Source organism: Coenobita brevimanus, chromosome 107 (genome assembly GCF_032717465.1).
Source record: "Coenobita brevimanus isolate Jiangsu-jjx chromosome 107, ASM3271746v2, whole genome shotgun sequence".
Classification (NCBI taxonomy): domain Eukaryota; kingdom Metazoa; phylum Arthropoda; class Malacostraca; order Decapoda; family Coenobitidae; genus Coenobita; species Coenobita brevimanus.
In genome coordinates, this window is record NC_137060.1 from 25051395 (window position 1) to 25070475 (window position 19081).

Consider the following 19081-nt stretch of genomic DNA (forward strand, 5'->3'; position numbering starts at 1 on the left):
TATCCCTTATCACGTAATTCAACCTACTGAGATACACACAGTTGATAAAAATTATTAGGATACTTAGTATAATCAGCAAAATTAACGAAAACATCACTAACTTGATTTCGCCTGACGGCTGCCCAGCAAGAGTTCCGACGGACGACTCCGATTTTGAATGTAGGCGCATTGCACTTGTTCTACTTTCGCCAAAACCATACTGTAATTTACTTATCTTCCATATTCCATAGCACATAATTCAACCTACTGAGATACAGAGTTGACAAAATTGTTAGGATACTTATTCCACCTCGTAAAATTAGCGAAAGCATCATTAACCGGACTTTTTTTTTTCATGGACGACTCCGATTTTGAATGTAGGCGTACTGCCTTTATCATTTTACTTTCCCTACACCATACTTAATTAACTCCTGTACTCCATATCACGTAATTCAACCTACTAAGATACACAGAGTTGATAACAGCTGTTAGGATACTTATTCTAGCCCGCAAAATTGGCGAAAACATTACTACCGACTTTACTGACGGCCGCCTAGCCAAGTTCCCATGGACGACTCCGATTTTGAATGTAGTCATCCAGGATTCAGCGTTTTACCTTCGCTTATGCCATAATTTACGAACTCCTGTATCCCATACCACGTAACTCAAGCTACTAAGATACGCAGAGTTGATAGAAGCTGTCAGGATACGCAGTTAATAAATCAGGGAGTGTATCTTCGTCAACCAGTGTCACGCATTCCCCACCAAATTCAGTAGACGACATGATTCTGAAAGTACTTCATACAGCATTTACTGTCCCTCATATTTAACTTGTATTAATAGATATTGCATCCTTTATCATGTTATGTGAGGCAGACTGTATTATGTGGAGAATTACACCGTCAAACTCAACGTCACCATTTCTCATATCAGTGGAGGATTCCGATATTTAAAGTACTGTACCTACATCACTGTCCATCAGTCACAATTATTTCCTGCCAATTCTGAACTACTATCAACTTTCCTATCGCTTTGTTTATGAGTTTGTATTAATACCTCCTGCACCTCCCATCGCGTTATTAAAGCAGCTGAAAGACATGGATTTGATATGTAGATTATAATACACCGTCAACCTCAGTCACGCGTTTGAATGACTCAACTTATCCTATTCTGTTTCCGCCAATATTTATCTTCTAATTGATCTCTCCGGGTCGGAACGTTTCAAAATCAGTACTTTGGGCATAAAACAGAAAACTCGGACGAGCAGGTATCTTGAAATTTGAATTTGTGAGTTGCGAGTTTTACCTCTGCAACATCACATCTGCTACTCTCCATATTATACCTTGCCTCTAGTGACTCCAGAGGGATTTTCAAATATTAATCATCTGCAAACAAAATGGGCAACAGTAATAGAATCTGAGAGGCAATATTTGCAAAAGTTGAGACTTACCGATAGGAGCGCTAGCTAGTATTGTACATCCCGCCTCGCACTAGCTATGCACACAATGAACTAGATGTGCTGTACTATTCTAACTTAAGGTATCTCTTGAAAATAATTATAAATGGTCAAAATATAGCAATTTAAACTAGACCTAGAAAATGGTGTTCAGTATATGGATTTATTTAATTTGAATATCTTTAGTTGAAGTGTCGCGCGTATCCCGCAATTTAGTGGTGGACGATTCCGATTCTGAAAATACCGTAATTAAAGCTTACTATCGCCTTAATTTAGCTTCAAATAATAAATTATATCCCTTAATGTTATTTAATACGTAGACAAAGAAGTGCTATGGAGAATGTAGAGCGGCAGCACTGTCTTCTACCACTGAGCTATGTGAAATGTGCAACCAACTCGGTTTTGACGTAATCCTGTAACAAAAATTCCGCCCTCACAACACATCGTACACCATCAACTAATTTACTTATGCTACTTTACATGTGTTTACTCAGAGCGGAGCGCTAGGCATTCAATATGCCCTGTCGCTAAAATGGGCGACATAAATATATCAGTGACAATATTAGTGAAAATCAGTACTCACCCGGAGCAGCAGCATACAGTACGTCCTCACCGCGTACTTGCAAACGAGCGAAATGAGTCAAATTAGCTCTTTTAATAAGTCAAATACATGTAAGAATATTTTGTAACCTAATTTCTTAAAAGTAACAAAATACCATAACTTATAAGAAGCCTACACAATGTAGTATGGGGTTTCTTAGTAAAATATACTGTATTTTAAATGTTTAAGAAAACGGATTCCCAATACCTGGTGGGAAGACCCCCCCCCCCGATAATTAGACTCCACGACCTACATACACCAAAAAAAATGCAGACTTATAAATGCCTGATGCCTAGATACGTGTCATCACTTAAAAATATGTGGGCGAGGTCCATGCTAACCCATCATTACCTTAATATATGTAAACAAATCTCCACGACCCCATCATCCTCACCTTTATCTTGCCCGTGCCATTCTCCTTTGTCACATCTATTTCATTCAGTTACAATAATATCTGTTCCCAACATTGCTTTAATCCCTGAATAACCCATCATCATCATTACTCCACCACCTAGTTATGCACTGCAAACTCTGTTCCGAACACAATCATGTAGCTTTACCTACTGTGCAACCATTTCCAATGTCCTCCATAATTATATATTACCACGTCCCTCAACAAAGCTTTAACTCATTCACAAACATGGCCTCTTCAGTATTTCACTCTTGCTATCTACAAAATACTTTATTCTGCTCAGCATTTTGTTTTTTGTTTTTTTTGTTCCATCATGATTCTAGATGACCTAATGCCTTTCTTCATTAGCATAAACAATGTCCACTTCTAAAAACCACCTCTGGTGCTGTACACATACATCATAAAATAACTGGTAAATATCTCAGTTCATTCCCAAGTAGGGCCTACCTGTGTCTATTATCAACAAAACATTAGGCCTCTTCCATATACATAATGTCCACTCTCAAAACCTCCTCTACTACACATTTAATGACAATACCTGGTAAAAAAAATAAATAAATAAAATAAAATAAAAATACACTCCAAAGTACAGTACCTATATCTTGCCCAAATGACATGATTTGTCCATAATCATGTTTTCACTGTAACACAAACCACCTGTCTACTTCCAAAACCTCTTTTGCTAAAAGCTTTACGACAAATACCTGACATGAACAACTTTCTCTCTGAAGCTGCCCTGTTCTATTCTTAGAACAGCCGAACAAGTCATGAACAATGATCACTGGGTACAAATTAATCAGCAAGATAATAAAATAATCAACTGATGTAAATCTTTACTCCTTTTGTACAATGTAAAAAACTGTCAGTCCTATTTTGCCTCCATGATAGCATAAGGGCCCATGGCTACGCTACTGCAGTCCATAATATTTTTGGGTACGAGGTTGGCCTATCCCCCTTGTAGCATTTGAAAAATTAAAAAAACTCAGAGACTCGAACTGTGCACAGGCAATTTAATTCACCTTGTAAAAACTCCTCTTGCACAGCCGAGAGCAGACAGAAACTACTTCACCATTCCATACATATTTTATACAATACTTTCTTTTTTTGTCTGGTATAGCCACATGATTTTACAGTAGAGTACAGTATATATCTTCAAAGAGACATCTCATACATAAAGAATTATATATTGCACACATATCAAATCATTGAAATAAAAATAAAGTCCCCCAAATCAAGAACTCTCAGTAGGTACAATAAAACTCCCCTATTATTCCAGGAATCATATATTTTGTAAATAAAGGGCAACATACATGAGAAACAAATATACAGTACAGAGACAAGGTTTTGGTTCTGGGGTAGCGAGGCAATGACCATTGTCCTCATGATGGCAGTTTATGGCTTCTTGCTCCGATGCTGTGGTTATACTGAAGCTACTTGCATTAACTTAAGTTATATGTTTAATTCGGCTGCCAATTACTAATGTCAGAAAGTTAGGAAGATTTATCCCTTCACTACTATTACATACTGCTATCCCCAGATGATTAGATTCAGCTTGAGAGAGGCTGTTCGATCTGGAAGGGTTAGATACAGCCTTCAATAACCCATTCAAGAAGAAATTCCTTTCCCAAACAGAAGAGAATAATCTGGAAGTAGCAATAGTAAAACAATAAATACACAATCTCAAAGAAGGGATCAGTTAGTACATGAGGGCAGATCCAAGGATTAGAATAACTTATACAGTACCAGTTATGAACTAAGACTAAGCTGGCTTGAGTTAGATTTTAGATTACAGGATTAGAGCATCATTAGTTAGCATGATATGTAAAAAATGTACACCAGTAATTTACATTACACCATCCCACACACCCCTAACCTGCTCTAAGCTGACCTCCCCTAACCATTCTTATCCCAACTTAGCCTAACCAATCAACATCAGATGAAAGTGAACAATAACCTAAAACAACAAAGCTTCAGTACAGTGCCAATTCACCATCAGACGTTCTTACACAAACAAAGCTGCACAGAAACAATACTCCTTCTGTAGGGTCCTCAGGTTAGGCGACCAGGGTCCAGAATGTGATTAACTACTTCAGTGTGAGTACATCATGTATTTTATTCTTGCTACCTTTAGACAGTTTTAATCAACTGAGACAGACTCACTCATCTAAAGGTGTGAAATATAGCCTTTAAAAAATTCAGCAGAAGTGGTCTTTCCTTAACCTGACTAAAATCATCTGAAAGTATTGTAGTAAGAATGAGCCAAGAGAACGTATCACTTGATTCAAAGGTTTAAGGAACAAGTGATCAAAACCAGCAGGCTCCAGACCAACCCTGCCACACACAGCACTATAGTCAAGGGGGGAAGGATGACATAAGGGACTACAATAACTCACTCTCCCTCACGTCCCTTCACTCATTCCACACTGACGCACTTAAAAAATACTGAAATAGCTAAGCCGTTCAGTACGATGATGCCAATGTTATTTTATTCCCACTACCCTTAGGTGATTCCATTCAGACTAGAAAAGGTCCTTTGCACTGTGCAGATTAATGGAGATTGTTTCTACTCCCTTCACAGCAAGAGTCTCCCCTATGCCGAATAGCATCATCTTGCAGCAGCAAAAATATAACAAAGACATTGTCATATTGAAAGGGTTTGTTTATGCATCCAGGCGATATCCTCTCAGGCACTGGACTGGAGTGGGTTCTGTTAATTACATCAAAAACACATATAACCTATTCACTACAATGAAGACTTAATTAGTTTACTCTAGCTGCATCCAAACTATTTTACTTTTTTGGTAAGATCTCTCACACTGGAAGGGTTTATGAAGGCTATATCTAACCCCTCCAGTTTTTAAAGTTTCTCCTGAACTGAAGAAAGCAAGAATAAAAGAAAAGACATCACTGTGTTCATGGGTTTAATGGACAGAGTTAGGATGTCTGATATTAAAAGTAGTCGGTTCTTTCAGTCTGGCAAACTCCACATGCTATGAATTTTTCTTCTGATTATGTTATAGCAGTTTGGCAAAATTATGTTACATAAATGGCTTAGTTTTCCACGATGGCCATGTCTGAGAAGAGTACCCCCAGTCACACTTGCCTGGACTATGTACAGGACAACTACAGTATAACACTTCTCCCACACTACTCCTCTGAGTTAAAAGACAATGGCACAAAGACAATCTCACTACGGCCAATGAGTGGATGTGGTGATATGAATAGGAGTGACCTTAATAAACTGCTGGGAATAAGGCTGCAACTTCATGATTCTGAATTATGGGGAGCAGAAAGCAAAATAAAATATGACAACTTGTGCAGTCAACTGAAGTAATGCTGATTCACAATGATGGATATAAAATATACAACAGTGAGGGACAAGAAAAAGAATGAATAAAAATATTATACATACTCACTGTCTATGAACTGTTTCTGTTAGTGAGAAATTACGGCAAAAAACTAACACTACCCCCCTCCCTCACCAGGAAGACATCTTTTTATATCTCATATTATTATTCTTGGTGCTGGAGAATTTGATTTAGCTTTGGAAGGATATTTTGGAACCTTCTCCATTGCTTCCACAGTATCACATTTTACCTTACTAATGCAACCATCAGATGATTTTATTCATGTTAGAAGACTTTGCAGTAAGGGAGCTAATGATGAGGGCAATGATGATGATGATGATGATAAATGAGCAACTCTGGTGTGAAGACAAACAATTTAAGATTCACAGAAATGAGGTAAACAACACTCACAGAATCATAAGCTGACAACAGACTAATGGTTCTGGGTATTAAAAACTACTGCACATATCAGACCTTTCCTAATTACTGTACTTCTGAGATTATAAGTTGCACCATAAAAACAGATCCCTTCAGCCCAAGAACATCTTTTGTTTTTTATTCATGATATTTCTAGATTATTTTATTCTATGTGGGAGACAATTTTCAAACTGGAGGGGTTAGAGTCTCCACTCCATTAACCCTTTCAATACGAGAGGTTCTTCCTAAGTTTAACAACACTGATGGCAGCCAGAATAAAATGTTATATATGTCATTGGATTTAAGGGGTTACTATTAAAGAGGCTACAAGAAAAGTGAACTGAATAGATTAATGGAATTCTGGCACCAGGTATCAATACAAGAAAGCGAGTAATTCCAGACAAGCACAGCAGAGTGAGCAAGTTAACATGATGATAATGATGATGATGATGATGATGACGATGATGGGTTGAGAAACAAAAATCCTGCCATGATAATGATGATGAAAAAATAATATGGCCAGTTTAGGCTGTGCAGTGGGAGGAAAAAGTAAACACTGACTGATGATTAATATATATATATGGCCTGGTTAGGTTGTGAAGTGGGAGACAATAAACACAAACAATTTTCTTGGGCAGCATCATCACTATAACAATATTTACAAGACATGAAACTGCTCCAAAATTATACTGCATTTTCATCTTTTCCATTTTTTTTTATATATAATTTTTGTTTTGTCTTTCAGTGTCAGGTAACATACATAAGACAACTACTGTACACATGATACTGATGAAACTTGGATGAGAAACTGGTTAATGTAAAGGAGAGAATGTTATGTAGTGAATGTCTGACTTTTGCACAGGTTAAGTTTCCTAATGCATTAATTTTAGCATTTCCTGTGAAAACCATGATTTAATTCTGATGTGAGTGAAGCAAAGAGAACCATTTATGGATGTAAAATGAAAGACAAATGATAATGGTAACAGCCAATCCCATATCATTCCTGCAAAGTGTTGTGGCTCAAAGCTTGGTTATTTCTGGAGTTAATGTTCGGTATATCTAACCGACTGAATCAAGGAGACGTCCTTATCAGTATATTCTTATTCCTACCTGACAAATTCATTAAGCTTTTGGAAGGCTTTTCAATAGATAAAGCCTCAATGAACTTTTTCATTACAGCAGTTTTGTGCTACACTGCATATATTTGTCTGGAAGCAGGAAAAATAACAGAAAATACACCACCCAGGTAGACGGGGTTAAGGACAAATGACAAGCTTATGTCCACTGATGTCTTCGTATCAGCTGTTCCACAATTTGGTGCATGCTAACATCATCATCATCAAACTTACAATAAATAGGGTTGTCTCCAATACACTATCCTTGTCTCTCAGCCTCAAGTACTATTTTCTCCTATGGGAAAGAATGGCACAGTTTAACATGAGCTACTATAAACATTTTATAAATATCCATATGACTAAGAGAACATGAGAAAATATACAACATTGCACACTGCCTCCCAGACACACTTCTCCTTAAGAGGCCCATGCATTAGAAGGGTCACACTACCTGTCATTTTTTTTATTACTTTTTCAGAATTTCCTCAAAACAAAAATGAACAATCTTGGTAAATAGACCAAAAGATTACAGCTGTCTGAAAGCAGCAAAATTCTGAGAGGGTGTTCCACCAAACTTTGCTAATGGTGATAGTGAACCTTCTGATGTTCAAGCCTCATGTGTGTGTTTTGTCAAGCATCTGGACTGTGACACATCTTGCCATGACCTTACCATGTGTTAGTACAAGAGTATTCTCATCAATTTGGGAGGTTTTAGAGCCCCTCTTCCTTAATTATCTACTTTGCATTCTGGTGTTCCTGCTATTAGTCTGCTGTTCTGTACATTTTTTATATTATTTCACACCAGGAAAGAGTGCATAAATAACATCTCCATCTATCTATAGCCAAATTACTTAATCCTGCAAAGGGTGGCCACAAATATACAGGAAAATACAAATGTACCAGACACAGGAATAGATTTGCAAGGAAGAGATGCAGGGTATCTCCTTAACTGACATGGATACATGTATGGCCCAAGCAATCCTCATTATAAGTAAAGAAAAGTGAAAGAATATCACTTTTTTCTGTTTTTCTTTTCTTTCTTTCTTTTTTTTAATACAACTGGTACTGTAAATATTCAGAAACAGTCAAATCAGCTGTATGGGTAGTAATGGAACTAAAAAGGAAAAAAAAAATTTATATGAAGTACTGAGGAACCTAACAGAAAAATAAATAACTGAATAAATGAAAGAAAAAATGGCTTATAATGAAGACTCCTTGCATGAAGCAAAAAAATATATGCATCAACCCTTCCGGCAGTTAAAACAATAGCTTTACATCAAAAAAATAAAATCCATAACAGTACATCAATTGCAGCCTCTAATTACAGTACTATTAATGAGGAGACATTACAATAAATACAAGAAGGATCAAAAAATATATTCTGCTTGTTTAAAAATATAGCACTTATGAGTAAACTATTGAAAGGTAGCCATCAGTATTCCAGTTGATCCACTTCAATTTGGTGATGTGGTTTTGGTTTTCTTCTCACTACTTGTAAACTCTGTTGGGGCAGGGCCGGATTTAGACATGGTGAGGCCCTAAGCTAGGGGTAGCTGTTGAGGCCCTTTTTGGCAACTGTTACCACAGAGTAAGGCTATGTAACAGGTGAACTTGACAAGGATGTCCCCAAGGTGCATAACAAATCTATGCAGAGGGGGTAAAGTAGGTTAAATCATTACTTTATAAATTATAATACAGTAATTTTAAAATAATCAGATTTTGAGAGGCCCCTTCAGACTGAGGTCCCAAGCTGTAGCTTATTTAGCTTATGCCTGAATCCAGCGCTGCATAGGGCTCATATATATCCTTCATTAACCGGAGGTCTGTCCAAAGCTGAATAAAACCATTTGGTGAGAGCAAACGGGATTGAAGTGTCTGGCAATAGATAGAGATAGATAGAAAATAAAAGAAATGCTACTGGACAGAAAGGGTTAGCCATTTACCTGTTTTAATTCTTCCTTTCTACTCATACTGCCTTGAAATGATTTTATTTCATTTAGGAGCAACTTTTTGAACTGGACGTGTTAGATTTATCTTTCACTAACCACTTCGCTACAAAAGGTCTCTCCTAAGATGGACAAGAGTGGAAATGAAAAGAAAACAACAAAACATCACCTGACTCTAGAGGGTTAACAACAAACACACTGTACATTAAAAGTCTGACTAACCATTCCATCTGTTTGCGAAGCTGTTTTCGGATGGTGTGACTTTTGAGTAAGAGATACTGGGTATATATGGCTGTTCTGTGTGCATGACCAGACACATGCACATAATCAGGTCTCCACTACACCCTGCAAAAAGCTGCATTGTTGAGTAAAAGTAAAGTTAACGACACACACCACCTCTACAGCAACCAGCCATGTGAGGATCAGTTTAATCCCTTCAACCCAATGATGTCTTTCTTCAACTTATTCAGACTTACACCAGACTACATTATAAAACTTAATGATCTCAAGTACTGAAAGGGACTGTTAGGGATATATCCAAAACAAAAAAATATTTACTATTTTTTCCTTGCTCCATTGATCCTGTTATCGCTGTATATTAAGGTTCTCTGCATATATATACTGTAATTCAAGCATACACCAAAATGATTCAACTCATACCCAATTCTATTAAGCTACAAGAAAACCCTGCAGTTAATTCTTTCATTAAATCTTTCATTAAAAGAAATCTCTAAACTAACAAAAATAATCATCTGCAGGTAGCAAGAAGGAAAGTGAAAAAATACATGATCAGAATGAGGAGATTCATGATGTCTGGAGTCTGGAATGGCATTGGTGACTGTCTGGAGGCTAACATGAAGGAATCAAACTGTAGCACAGGAAATTGAGGATGACCACATACAGAGACCTGACAGTAAACACAGAAGCTGAACAACTCCATCATTACAGTACCAGTCATATAGTAAGTTACTGTTAACACTGAACTCCTGTGACTTGTACATCTGGTTTATCATCATTATTCAATCCCTTAGTGCCTTATCAGGAGCATATAGAGCTTAGAAAAGGCCACTCAGAGTAGATATTTAAGGCAAGTGACCATTATGCGGAAACAAAAAATGCCAATCACTCTTCAGGTACAAACTGTTATGGGGCATGTCTGGTTGGTGCATCTTACCCCACTAGACTCCCATGTGTTCCATCAATGGTTATATGATTACCACCCAGTTTACTAGCACACAGCCCTGTGCCTTTAAGCTCCTGTTCATATGGGGCAAAATGGGACTGGATGTTACATTTGTTGGTGCTATATTCTACTAACGACTGAACCAACTAAACAAGTAAATTAGAGGACTCAGCCACATTTACAATTACTCAGTGGGTGATGAGAAGTACCACAATGGTGAAGGGCATCCCATCTCTAAGTACTGTACAGTCTCTAAAAGCTATACTCATAAAACCCAATGCTTGACCAACTGTATATTACTGAGAGTCTGACTTGTCAGTGGTGTGTTTTCAATTAATCAGAATAATTATCTTTAATGAACCAGAACAATTATCTTAGCTAACCACAAGAATTAACTAAACAGAATAATTATCTTCAGCTAACAAGAAATATTATCTTTACCTAACCAGAATAATTACAATTAAACAGAATAATTATCAACTACCCTGAATAATTATAACTTATACCTATTCGTAATTTTTGCACTAAAATAAGCTAACTTGGCACCTGGGAAATACAACACATAGGGCAGAGAACTAACATTTCTTTTTCTTAAAAATCGTGAACTTAAACGACACACGTACTGTATGACGTCAAAGATTACCTAAATTCTCCTTCTAGGTTTTAATACAATAGCTTTAGTAACACTGCGACAGATGCTGTATATAAAGCAATGAACACTCCACATTGCACTCACATTTCAGGCATACTGCTATAATAAAGTCTGTGATATACCAATGACTGTACTGAACTCTCATTTTGAAATATACTCAAGCTCTGTAACAATATAAGATACCAAAAGCTTATAGCTATCAATTCATGTTCCCCCCCCTCCCCCATATTCCTGGCACACCATCTGATAACATACTTATGATAGTCTAGGTGTTTTTGTACTGGATGATTAATATGAACATAATGTGGCACAAAAAAAAGTACAGATTACTATTATTATGCACAATGGTTGGTTCAGATTCAATGGTTGTGTCCTTATTCACTTAACTAATAATTATCATAAAATACAGTTTCCTTTTCATCCCTTCAACCCAGAGACTCATTTTAAAACCGTTTTATTCTTGCAACATCCAACTGACCTTATTTAGCTTAGGAAAGATGTTTCATACTAAAGGGGTTGATGCAGCCTCAATTACCCTCTTCACTATTAAGGTTAAGGGCAGATCCAGGGGTATTGTCCATGCTGCCCAGGCAACACCCCTGCTTTATCACACTGAAAACTGGTATACATTGCTTTATATACATCAACTGCATCTTTCCCTGGCTATGATGTTTATTTCTCCAATACAAATGTCATGGAAACCATCCTTGGTTGAAAAACATTACCTAGGTGGCTGAGAGAAAAAGGGCATGCCAAACCTCCATTGTTCTGACAAGTGACATGGACAACACCTGAGAAATATTCCTGGATCTGCCCATGAAGGTACTCTCTTAAGCTGAATAAAATCTTGAGGCGGCAAGGCTAAACTATCAATGATGTCACCATATTGAAGGGTATAATACTACTGACATATACTCAGTAGAACATTTTTTTCCTTTTAAAACTTTACAATAAAGGTGATGTTATACATGAATTAGGCTAATAGGGAACACTTAAGTGGAAGAATGACACACAAAATTACGGCATAACAGCGTGATTACGTCTATACAGTATTTAAAAAACGACCCGGATTGACACATTTTCGCTCCATCATATAAATTACTTTTATTCAACCCCATCCCAACACCCCCACAGACATGTATATTATAGGTTAACACTTATAAAAACAACATAGTAACACTAATATGGATTCCCTGTTAACATAAGGCTGGATAAAAGAAATTTAGTTCTCGATTCACCATTATGACTCTGGTTTTGGTTGAAGCTGTTCTGACATACATAAGATGGTGACAACAATCCTGTCTTCTACCATAATTCATCCATTCACACTTCCATCTACTAACTTACGGCTTTACATACTGAACATGTTAAGTCCTTGTTATACTAATAATAATAACAGAAGATCATCCTGGCTCTGTTGCAGCATATCATTGTATTATTCTATCAACTAGCATAACTACACCCACTCATCTTGTTTCCAATCTAGTCCATCTCTTCATCCTAATCCACAACAGCATTTAATACAGTCTAATTCACCTTTTCATTGCTTCACTTAATCTTCCCAACTCCAGGCATAATAACCCTAATCTACCACCCCCTTGTTCTGTCTCTCTCCTGCTTTACCCCATTCAATCACTACTACACTGTACACCCAGCTAAACCCCTTCAATCTGATGACGTATTTTACAGTTTATCTTCGCTGCCTCCAGACAATTTTTCATCAAATTAGGAAAGCCCTCTCATAATGAAGGGGTTAATGAAGGCTATGTATAACCTCTCCAATTTGAAAAGTTTCCCCAAAGTTCGAGAAGAACTGTCTGAGGGTAGTAAGAACAAAATTTAAGAATGTGTCATTGAATTGAAGGAGTTATGCCCTCAAGCTTGGTGAATCAAGTCCTAAACACCCAGAGAAAACCAGCCAGTTTCACAAAGAACTAGTTCTGAAATACTCACTAATTCTGGCAGGGTGAGGTTACTCGTGGTTGCCCTAAACTAATGGTGAACTCTACAGCACTATCAACAGGACAGGTGAGGGTAACTCGGAATTTTCCTTTTAAACAGAACATATTTGGGGGGGGGGGGGAAATGGGATTTTCATTTCCCTTTTGGGATAACTCAGAAATTTTCTTTTAAACATAACACATAACAAGGGTACCTGTGATTTTTTTTTTCTTTTAAATGTATAAATAAGAGAAGCCTGGGAATTTCTGTATCTATAATTTTACAATGCTTTCTAACGGTATGCTGGGAAATAGGTATTACTGTACAAGGAAAACATGACTATTTGGGTGGGGAAAATTCATGTTTACTTCTACATGATGAATGTGACAGGTATGATGGTGAACGTCAACAATAATACATCTTTTGCTATTCAAGCATTATCCACAGACCAGTTAAATACAGGGAATACTGTTGCTTTTATGGAGGAATCAACAATTATTTATCAAGTCCATTGGCATCCAAACTGCACTGAAATGGTTTCTATGCGTCTTTCCTCAATGGAAGAAATACTGATGCTGTATGGAGAAATATTGTAAATATATAACATTTTTCACGTCCACTACAAGGAGAAGCCAACAACCAAATAATTTTTCTAGTCCACTGTCTTTCATTTGCTTTAAACCATTTTTTTTTTTTTTTTTTTTTTTTCCAACACTCTACAGTCAACAGGTACAACACTGAGGCTGTATGAAGAACACAACTCAGCATTTCATCTGCTCTTGGACTATCATTTTCATTCATCAATGTACAGATATCAGGTGCGGGGTGTTGCGCATGAATGTCCACTAGTGAGGGAGGGGGGGCGGGGGAGGGGGAAGCAAGGTGCAATATGGATGTAGTAAAAGTAGTGGAAGAGAAGAGGAGAAAGTGGCTGCAGTGTATGAAAAGAGTTCAGAAAGAACACAGGGGGAAAAAACATCAATTAGTAAGAAAGAAACAGCATAGTCTAATATAAAGGTAGAGAGAGAAGTGGAAGACAAAGGGAGAAGTGCTTCAAGTGGATTAAAAAACAGCATATAGGTGAAAGGGGAGGCACCAACAAAAACACCTCTGTATTTACTCGAACATGGCAGTTAAAATAAACTAAATGTACTAAACTTCTTTCCGTTATCTGTTCTGCCTGTGAATCTTGCCATCTCGGACCATCACAGTATAGAATAAGTTTGCCCATTTAAGTTGATTTTTACAGCAAACTTTCATAAACTTTTAATCCATGTCTCATCTACCCTTACAGGATGAGCTGTTAATTATGTTGTCTATTTCTATTTAATTTCAATGCAGCACAGTATGAAAATATAATCATTAGCAAAAGGTAAATGTTACAAGGATGACAAATTCTTCATTCATAAAATTAAACACTCCATTATTGGTCCCCACGTTAAAACCAATTCAACACACACTCTCCATGGCTCGGGTTTCTGAATAACGAAATCTGTAAAAGCACATCACTATCACTAACACCTCCACTTTCTCCTAGATATAAAACCCTATATAATTCACTGCTTCCTAGATAACACAATCTTCCATAAAAAATGCATCATTACTCCCAGGAGCACTTCTTCCTAAATAAAAAAAATATATATATGAGAAACTTTTTGGTCTGGAGGGTTAGACTGAGCTTTTACCTTGACTGATATGGCAGACCTTTCCTACATTTTATGAATTAGTGTCAAGATTGGAAGAATACATTACAAATACACTCAGGCAGAATTAATTAACCTGTCCTTCTTCTGACAGTACTTTATACCCTACATTTAACATCACTCACTACAATGAACCCTCCATTACACCAAACAGGCAGTCCTTGATATAAGTCAATGGTGTGTTCTAAAACACCACAAATTTTCCTTCCAAATGGTACTGAAAACTGGGTAAAATCTGCATACCACCTTCATGGGTACCAATTTCACTACATAGTTCTGCAACATATTATGGACAGCAGCTTACAACAAGGATGTATCATGCAGTATTTCAGATTACAATCGTACTTCATTAAACTGAATATTAAACATCCACAAAACATATTCAAGTTAACTACAGTACCACCTTCTAACTACATCACTGAGGGCATCTTATATAATGTACTTTATTCCTGCAACCAGCTACTTTACTCTGCCCAGTGGCGACTTTTCAAACTGACACCTATTCGCTCTCAGGGTGCTCTCCAATGCTGAATAAAATCATCTAGTAGTAACAAGAAAGAAAAATAAATGCTGTTCTCATGTTACCATCCTGGACACTAACAAATGTTTGTTAACTCTACATTATACCTATTTTATTCTTTTCATATTACAGTATCACCATCTGATTTCATTCAAAATATGGGAGACCTATTATAATACTTAACTCTTATTCCATAAATCAACACCATCAAATGCCAACAGCTCTTACCCACTCCATCACAAGGCCTCCTTTTTATACTGCATTTACATCCCTCAACATCATCCCTATCCCCCCAAAGGAGGATGGCAAGCTCCAAGAGGAGAGCAATTACGGCAGGCAGTCCACCAAGTTCATGTTTCAGATGAATATACAACTATACTACTACTATGACTCTTGCCAAAACTGGACAATTTTACTTATTTTAGGAAAAACTTTTTTGAACTGGAGGGGGCTAGATAGTACCACAGCACCTCAGCTAACCTCTTCACAATGAGGGGCTCTCCTGAACAAATAACACCCAGACAGCTATGGTATTCATTTCACTGCCTAACTGCATCTAACCAAACTATAAAAGCACCACTCTTTGGTCCTTGTCTTGGTATCATTCTCTTAGTTGCTTTCAGAGAATTCGGAAGTAAGAAACTGATTGCTGGTACACTACAATGATGAAATTCATGTCATAAACGTTACCTTAACCCTCTCCTGGTTGCCACAATGCTTCTCCTCCATTCCATCTATTGTACGGCCAAATGAACTTATTCAACCAAGACAGCCAAAGAAGCTGTGTTAAGACAAGATGCAGCCTTCTCTTCTACAGTTCTTACATTCCATCATCTAATAAGAAAGGCTTTTGCTTCATGACATAATACAAAAGCTCTCTGACTTTAACTATAACTTTACTTATATATTAAACTTTCACTATACAGGCATAACAAAAATTCATTGTACAACATTTGCATTATACTGTACAGTATATATTAAACTTTTAATCATATACTAAACTTTCACTCTGCAGGAAACTTTCATTATAAATTAAACTTTCATTATATAATAAACAATTATAACATCAATTTATTCTCACACTTGGTTTCTCTATATTTTTTCTTAAATTTACCCTTCCTTCTTTGGCTTGGCTTCCCTACATTTATCATTCCTATTCAACCTTTCCCCTCAAGTATGATTCTCTAAATTTAATCCAATAATCTGATGTCAACCTTATGTCCTGATACTCTACATCTATCCTTCCTCCTGGGCTCAAAGCATTAATCCAACTCTCAGGATGCTCATTTTTGGTCCTTCAAACACTAAATATCCTGTGGTACCATCAATGATCTATTCAGCTTTATTATTGTACATCCACTGCCATTCATTAAAACTATGAATTCACTACTATAACTTACTAAAACAAACAAACGTACTGTATACATGACACAATATAAACTTCGCATGATTGTACACGGCTTCTGAAAATTGGAAGTGTGGATATATCAGCAATCCTTCTTAAAACACATTTGAGTAAACCTCTTTCTGATTAAAAATACTAACAGACTGACAGAACATAATCTGGCACAACATAATCTGTGCTTTAATTCATACACAGACTAAATATAATAAATGCAGGCATTCCTTAATGTACATCACGGATGTGTTCCAAGATGCTACAGTTTCTCCATGACATCAAATACTGTCACGATGGGGAAACTAGCATACTTATATACGACAATGAAATACTGACTCGGTGATTTTCTTGTTATTTACTGTATATAACCTTTACGTCTAAACTGCATGTAGAAGCATGGCTACTTTAAAAATTCCACTCGCTCAAAGTCCACACCTAATTCTTTCAACTTCCAACACAACCACACCAGTCTTCTCAAGTTTTATAAACACCAGGTCCTCACTATAAGCTTCTTTTTTTCTCTCTTTCTTTCTTTCTTTCCTTCCTCCCCCTCTTTTTTCCAACTATTTTTTCAGAAACCTACAAATGTTACCACGCAGTATAATCGACACCCATAAAATTCATCTGCCATTCCCCCCACTTACAGAATTTTCCTCTTTTCTAGCTCTGCTTTTTACTCCTTAATTTACACTCACTTCTCCCTCTACGTTCCTTTTCTCTATAGTTTTTTCTATCTTGCTCTTTTCTCCTTGTCATCTCTTCTACTTTGCTTCCACCTATTCTCAACCCCTATACATGGGGTGTCGGTATGGACCAACGACGCAAAAGAGGTGGACAGAGACCACCAGGTGCCGGTAGGAACCACAAATGTATTCTCATCACGATTTGAAGTGGCTGCCATCTGATCTCATCACTGGAGGGTAGGGAGAGACTCCCGACACCCGATGCAAATGTACTCCAGTCTTCTCTGTGACTTAGCCATGTGCTGAATGATGTTTTCTTAAACCACTTTGTCTGATTCCATTCCTGCCTCAAGTGAAACCCCTGCCTCAACTGCCCCTGCCAAGCCTCTCCCCAAGGATATTAGGAATGGGGCTCAGTAATAGTGGCACAAGGCATGCCTTGGACGCCACTGTGTCTAGTCTGTTTAGTAGTGGAGAAGTTATCAAGCTGAGAGCAAAGCCAGAGTCAGGACCGTATGCACGTGCACGAAGACATCCTGCTTCAAGCACCAACAGTTACTCAACTTCTTCACGCCTTTACTCAACGATGCGACCACGTGCAAATGTAGGGATGCTTTCATTCGCAAGAGGAAGTGTTGGTGAGTAATATGGTCTTAATTTCATTCCCTTACTGCTATACTTTCCCAATTTCATTCCCTTACTGCTATACTTTCCCAGATATGAAGGTTTGAAAAAAGGCTATTCTGGGAAATATAGCTGTAGGGAGAGGGCGGCTGTGCCAAAAATTCCTGGCACCTAGGGGTTAAATGTAAGCTGTGATATTCTGGAACATTTCCATGATGTAATAAGGACAGCCTGTGAAGATATAAGCAAATACTTCCAACACCCACCCAAATACACTGAGCACAATAAAGTGTACGGTACACAGAAGTGCTACAACAGGGAGAAGTAGCTAAAAACAACAATCTGAACATTTAGGTGTGAGCATGCAATACATTTCTCCATACACTTTTCAATCCTACTTTTTTCTCTCAGCTATATCTTTCAACTAAATAGATTCACATCATCAAACTTTTCTATTCACAAACTTTCAATGAATACTAAATCCTTTCCTGCTTTTGCTTCTCACCTAAATCCTTCAGTTAAATAGAGCCACACCCCTCATACTCTCTTTTTTAATTTACCAGATTTTAACAATTACCGAGTCTTTTATTTTGGTATTAAGTTGATAGCTTTTCCTACTTTTGTCTCTTCATTAACACCTCTTTGAAATGATGGAAAACTGAGATTGGATAATGATTACAGAAATGATGACAATAGCTTCTTGGGTAAACTTTGATAAACCTTTCAAACTAGCGCACTTAGAACTACGTCAATGCTTCTGCCATAATGAGGTGGATCCTTCTGTTTCCTGTGTCTTGTTCTGTTCAGGTAAACCACTAGAATATTCCAAATAAGTTACATAAAGGAAGATATAATGAAACACACAGCTGAGCAAATATGGGTGAAATGACAAGTTCACTAATTACCTTCATTATAGTAATGTCTTTTTATATTTTATCCTTACTGTATTACCTTTACATGATTTGATAAGGAGACACTGTTCAAATGTGAGGGGTTAGACACGGCCTTCACTTACCCCTTCACTACTATGGCACTCTCCTAATATACATAAATAAAGTCTGTTAGTAGCAGTAAGGATAAAATAAATGGTAAAGGACATCAAC